General features: G+C 34.5%; 1 non-coding gene across 1 annotated transcript; it reads right to left on the bottom strand.

The window, feature by feature from the left end:
• Nucleotides 1-224: 224 nt before the first annotated feature.
• On the bottom strand, nt 225-331 carry LOC141640102 (small nucleolar RNA R71). Its single transcript, XR_012542848.1, has one exon. It is a non-coding gene; the product is annotated as a small nucleolar RNA R71 (small nucleolar RNA).
• Between the last annotated feature and the right edge of the window lie 7,114 nt (nt 332-7,445).

The following is a 7,445-nucleotide window of genomic DNA, read 5'->3' as shown; positions in this document are numbered from 1 at the left end:
AAGATCCTTATCTACACATGGATACTTTTTGTGACTATTGTGATGCAATCTCTCAAAGCGGGGTAACTCAAGACCAAATTCGATGGGTGTTGTTTCCTTTTTTCTTGATCGGAGCTGCAAAGCAATGGTTAAAAAGCCTAAACAATGCTACCCTTGGAATTGATTCATGGAAGAAGTTAGCACTTGCCTTCTAGAAGAAGTTCTATCCTCCGGAAAAGTCTAACATGTTGAGAGCCCAAATCACCGGGTTCAAGCAAAGAGATGAAGAGTCTCTATATGAGGCTTGGGAGAGATTCAAGGATACATATCACTCTTGTCCTCATCATGGACTAGGCGAGTGGTTCATCGTCCAACAATTTTAGAATGACTTATATGAAGACTCAAGAAATGTGCTTAACATGGGCTCTAATGGGAGATTCACCGAGGTTTATGACAACCAAACAAGGGCTAAAATCGAAAATATGGCGGTTCATAACTCCCAAAATAATAGGGCAAGAAAAACCATTTGGGGAGGGAGTCATGAGGTTGAATCTGTCACACAATTGAGTGCCCAACTAAGTGCCCATATTGACACCATAAACATAAAATTTGAGAAAGCCATGGCCAAGCTTGATGAAGCTTCTAAATCACCCAAACAATATGTCAATGCTATGGTGGCAACATCTCCAATCCCAAATGGAGTTTATGAGAGTTATGGAACCTTGGGACATGATCAACACGAATGTAGGGGAACAAATGAACAAGTGAATGCTTTCCAAGCATACAAGAAGGACACCCCTTATTCCAACTATTACAATGAGAATACCAAATTCCACCCAAACCTCTCATACAAGAGCCAAAATGTCCAAAACCCTCAACCCACATACACACCACCTCCAATGAGGAATTCTACTCAAAGATCATACTACAATAAACCCAATGACCAAGCTTTTGATGTTCAAAAAGCGGCCCTCCAAATGCAAAAGAGCCAACAATATTTCTTTGCTCAAATGCAAAGAGATAGCCAAGCCAAAGACACTACCATCAATAATATCCTTGCTCACATCAAAATGTTGGAGACGCAATTGTCTCAATTAGCCTCTTGTAGTTCCCAAAGACAAAAAGGACAATTACCTCCTCAAGGTAATCCTCTTACAAGACATAAGACCATCAATGCCATCCACTTGGGGAGTGGTACAAGATATGAGGGACCAAAGATGCCAATTGAAGAGAATATTGTTGAGAATAATGTCAAGCAAGTGATGTTATTAAACCATTAAGGAGAAATCCTAAGGTGGTAGAGACAACTACCAATGACTCATCAAAGAAGAGAAATGAAGAGAAGGCCAAAGAAATTGAGAAAGAGCCTATTGTGATTAGACTTTCATTCCCATGTCGCCAAGCCAAGCCCAAGCTTGATGAGCAACTTGGAAAGTTCATGGAGATTGTGAAGAACTTAGAAGTTTCTATACCATTCGCAGAGCTAATCAACCATGTTCCGGCATATGCAAAATACATGAAAGATATCCTTACCAAGAAGAACTCCATAAGGAAGTTGGAAACCATTGCCTTTATAAAGGTAAGTAGTGCAATTCTTCAAGCGAATTCCCCTCCAAAGCTCAAGGATCCGAGAAGCTTCTCCATTCCATGTACCATTGGTGATACCACAATCAACAAGGCACTATGTGTTTTAGGTGCAAGTATGAGTGTCATGCCATATTCGTGTTGGAATATGTGTCCTCCGACAATAATGCGATCACAACTGTTGATCATGATGATCACATGTTTAAATCTCATTTTAAGAATACATGTGGGATGTAATATTTTACAGTCAACTGGTCCACACATATCGGTAATGATTGGCTGAATAGAGTTTGACATTACTGTCGTGCGACGGTGGTGATCAGTTGATCCCCTTAGGTCATACCTATAGGGAAATACTCTTAATTGATTATTTAATTAATCGTATGCTGATACGAGTTAATTAAACTGCTTAAAATATACGGATGATTTTGTGAGTAAAGTTAACGTGTCTTATTGTAATTTGATTAAATGAGATACGGTCTAAGTAATTGAATTGTTTAATTACTTAGATAATATTATTGTTTACGAAACAATTAAAATAGAATGAATAATTTATTATAAATACAAGTTGTTGTAGTTTATAGTTATATGACCCATTTTGGTACAAGTAGTTATGAATTACTAATTATTTTTGTATGTGACATATTTAATTATATGATGATTTTTAATAAGTTAAAAAATACATTATAATGCAACATGTCAAGTAACATGTCACATATGTCATAATTGACAAATGAGAAAAATAAAATGGACCACCATATTATATGGGTGACTGAAATTAGAGGGTTTTAGGGTTGTTTTGTTTGAATTATTTTATTCTACAAACACAATCATAACCCTAGAGTGTAGGCATGCAAGGCTAAACATTTTGAGAAGAACAAACCTATAACTAGGGTTGCATGCTAGTCTCTTGTAAAGAGCAAAAATAAAAGGCATTGGGCATGCTACCCAAGACTTGAGATTTTCGGCCACCATGGGTAAAAAGAGAAGAGTTTTCTTTTCATTATTCATTCATTCATCTTTCATGATAAAAAATTTTTCTAGTGTAAGAAATTATTTTCTCTCTACATTTTTGTGAAATATTTTAGAGATAGAAAACTCACAATAATCATCTTCTCTTAACCGAAATAGAGGAGAACAAATTAATATTGTGTCATTATAAGTAAGACTAATATTGTTACTAGATCATAATAATATTGGTTATTAAGAGATTCCTTGGGTATATGCTTTTGGGAGGGATTCTATTTTGGATCCTTTGTTCATCCATTATAAGGAAGCTAAAGAACAAGTAAGAAGGAGATCTTACTTGTGCCCTTTAATCCGAAACATTATAGTAAGAAGTGATGATTTCTTCTCTACTTCTATTTATGTTTGCATGCATAAGATTTGTAATTATTTTATGACTAAATAATTTCTCACATATATGAATATGTAAATTAATGAGATTAATATTTCTAACAAGCGGTATTATGAGCCTTAGGTTGTTTGCATGCAAATCGGTTATTGTTTTTCCGAGTTATAAGATTAACAAACAAAACTTATAAATTTGTGTTTATTATGAAATATCACGAAATTTATTTGCATGTTAAAGTTTCTGGTCCTAAAATGTATTTAGGATATTTTTGGTTTATTTATGGATTTAATTGTTCATTTTATATAATAATGGCATTAAAATGTGATTTTTATGATAAAAATATCATTTTTGGACTAAAAATAGCTAAACTTCGATTTTGTTAGTGGTTTTTCGATATGTTTTCACATATATTATCTACTGATGGCCTGTAAATTTTCATAATAAAATGAGTTGTATTGCTCGAAATATGGATTTTTCAAATTAAAATCGTATTTAAATGGGAAAATAGGTTAATATGAGTTATGTTTCGAATCTGGTCATAAAAATTTAGCATATTGTCACATGCAATTGTACAAGATGTGTGTAAAATATTTGGCTATAATGAAGTCTTTATGCATGATTTATGAATTTTTGATGAAAAATCACATAAATAGTGACTTTAATTAGTAAAAATGCTAAAACATACTTCATGACTAAGGAAAAACGTCACATGTTGCATTTTATCATATATTTCAGATCTAAAATTGAAAAATTAATAAAAATAATTTTTCTCATATTTTTATGATGATAATTGTTAAAATCGATAAACCGCAACATTGTTTTTCTCGATAAATTTTCGAAATTTTTAACCTAAGTTTTGAACATTATGAGTGTCATGGTATTTTTCCAGAATGTTCATGAGTTTAAATTTCAAATTTCAAATTTATTTGAATTTTTTATGATTTAATTTGAAGTTTATGACATAATTTTGTATTTTAAGTCCATTTATGAACAATATTAAGAAATATAGGTTAAGTATTGTCAATATGTTAGTGGAAACTAATTTTGAGTCCTAAGTTGGTTAGGGTAATTAACTTGTACATAAATATGAATTTATGTAATTATTGTGATTTTAAAAGGTTAAATCACGCAAATCCGTAAAAACCGATTAATATACGATATTGGCTCCTTAAAGGCGATTTAGCATAAAATTGGGCATGTTCATGTGGAAATTATCGGTATACATCCTTTTAATTATAAGGATTATAACGAAATTATTATAATGAATACGAGTCATAAAATAAATTACATAAACAAAATAGTAGCGGATAAATAATCAACCTTTGGTCCTTGCAAATTCGGCCTAAGAACAATATCAAAATTGATATTCGCCTAATCGTTGCACCCAAATATGAGAAATGCCCTTTTGATTTTGCTAGAATTGATCCCCCAATTCACTAATTAATTAGGGTTTTTGTGTTTTTGTTTCGATGAGAGAATTAGGTCAAAATTAGGTTAGAAAAATTGATCTTCTATGCTCTCTTTAAACCGTGTAAAAAGCAAAATAGGGGGAGATATTTTCTTCCCTTTTTTTGTGTAACAACCGAAATAATAAGAGAAATAATCTCTTTATTTTCGGTTTATCCACCTACCAAAAATATGGAGATTTAATCTACTTATTTTGGTAGTATACAAAATGTATATAAAGTGTATAATTTATAAATTGTCATTTAATTTATTCCGTATTAATAAGTCTACACACAACAGCTTGCAGTCGATTTATTAATACCGGTCTGTAATAATTTGTTATGACAATATTGTATAATATATACTTTAACTATAAATATAACATATTTATAATTAGCTAATTAAATATAACCGATTACATTTAATTACGAATTAACATCTTAATTCGTTCAAGCTAACATTATATACATTAATTAAATATAACATATTATATTCAATTTACGAATTGTGATTAATTAATTCTCGGCTAATATTATTTAATTGTATTAAATAATCGTCTCATCAACACATTGACTAACTGTTTAGTCAAATACTTGGACTAACCTTTTAGTCAGGCATCAATGTGATTATATTTTCATACAATCACATCTCTCAAACACATCCTTTAGGTGTGACTTTTAGGGACCAATTGATTACCGCCATCAGTATGATAATAACGTCAAACTTTCTAGCAAGCCAACCGTTATTAAGTAATCGTTAATCAACTGATAAAATACGAAGTATAACCTTGTGAACCTATAAGAGATTTATAAATGCTATCACACTAATTTGTGGAGGATACAAGCTCCAACAAACTCCCACTTGTCCTCACAAGTGTATGTGCGATAACCGATTCTCATATCCTAAAATTTCTCCCACTTAATGTAAAACAATTTGCAAAATCCGTATTCACAAAGGTCGTATTTTACAAGTGATCAATATCAAGAGTGGTTTCCCCGACTAGAGAGTAACTTAACTGATAAACGAATCATCATTCGAGCATGGCTATGCATTTCAGTTACAACTCCTCGAGTGGCCCTGAGAAATAACTAAACCTGATAAAGGTTGGATATTTTCTTCAACTCGAATCCTGAAGATATAAGCACAGTATGAAATGACCCAGAAAAAATCTGCATAGCCTCCTGTTACGGCAGACCATGAGAAAGAAACCAAAGTCACCCAAAAACTGCCTTAATCTTAAGAGATAGTCGATAGTCAAAAGAATCAACTCTAGGAACACAATGGACGTCCAATCCACGACCTGGCACCGAATGTTTTTAAACATTTAGGACTCCATTACGTTGTCACAAAAAAAAATTGTCCTACGAGGTATCGTTATAACCCGTATTCGTGATCGATAAGCCAACTGAGACTTATGGCTCATTAAACCCACCATCAATCGACTGCACAATATAATAGCCAGAGTTATCAACTCATATGGGCGATTACGGACCAAAACAAATATGATGTAATTCAGTTCACTTTGTGGCGTTCAATATTGTCAGTACAATCCACATGAAAAACAAAATATTATATTAAAACGATGAAGTTATAAATAGTATATCAAAAAGATAATGTATCAAATCCATAATCAACTACTACAACTCAGGAACACGTTTAATTCCCATGGAAATAACGTGCCCTTCATGCTTATCATAATTCAACGGTTTAGTGAGAGGATCCGCGATGTTGTCATCCGAAGCTATCTTGTCAATCACTATCTCTTCTTGCTCCACATAATCACGGATCAGGTGAGCCTTCCGATGTACATGTCCAGACTTGTTGCTAGACTTAGGCTCCTTAGCCTGGAAGATGGCACCTCTATTGTCACAATAGATGTGATCGGGTCATTCGAACTAGGAACTATCGTAAGTCCTTGTAAGAATTGACGCATCCATATAGCTTCCTTTGCTGCTTCCGAAGCGGCATAATACTCGGATTCAGTAGTAGAATCTACTACAACACTCTGTTTGGAACTCTTCCAACTGACCGCAGCACCATTAAGAGTAAAGACGAATCCAGACTGAGATTTTGAGTCATCTCGATCCGTTTGGAAGCTAGCATCTGCGTAACCGATTGCGCATAGCTTAGTATCTCCTCCATAAGTCAATACCCGATCCTTGGTCCTCCGTAGGTACTTAAGGATGTTTTTAACAGCTATCCAGTGTGTTTCACCTGGATTCTTTTGGTACCGACTCGTCATACTCAATGCATATGCCACGTATGGACGTGTGCATATCATGGCATACATGATTGATCCTATAGCTGATGCATAAGGAACACGACTCATGCGCTCAATCCCTTCAGGCGTCGTGGGTGACTGAGACTTGCTCAACTACATCCCAGACGTCATTGGAAGGTTCCCCTCCTTGGAGTTGGTCATGCTGAACCTTTCAAGAATCTTATCCAAATAAGACTCCCGAGTCAGTGATAACGTCCGTCGTGATCTATCTCGGTAGATACGGATTCCCAATATGCGTTGTGCCTCACCCAGATCTTTCATCTGGAAATGGTTCTTCAACCATCCTTTAACCGAAGATAAGAGAGGAATGTCCATCCCAATCAAGAGTATGTCATCGACTTACAATATCAAGAATACAATCTTGCTCCCACTCGACTTGATATATAAGCATGGTTCCTCGACCGATCGAGTGAAACCATACTCTTTTATTACCTAGTCGAAACGATGATTCCAACTCCGAGAAGCTTGCTTAAATCCATAAATGGAACGCTTAAGCTTACACACTTTCTTAGGATTTTCAGGATCTACGAAACCTTCGGGTTGCACCATGTACAACTCCTCCTCCAAATAACCGTTTAAGAAGGCGGTTTTCTCATCCATTTGCCAAATTTCATAGTCATGAAAAGCGGAAATCGCTAAGATTATCCGAATGGAACGTAGCATGACTACAGGTGCAAAAATTTAATCATAATGCAATCTGTGCACTTGAGTGAAACCTTTTGCCACTAGTCGTGCCTTATAGGTATCTGGTTGCGCGTCTACAGAATGCTTTATTTTGTAAAGCCAATTGCACTGTAGAGG

The sequence above is a fragment of the Silene latifolia genome, unplaced genomic scaffold, assembly GCF_048544455.1.
Source record: "Silene latifolia isolate original U9 population unplaced genomic scaffold, ASM4854445v1 scaffold_70, whole genome shotgun sequence".
NCBI lineage: Eukaryota > Viridiplantae > Streptophyta > Magnoliopsida > Caryophyllales > Caryophyllaceae > Silene > Silene latifolia.
Note: the sequence above shows the minus strand (reverse complement) of the source record. Positions and strands in the feature narration are given on the sequence as shown.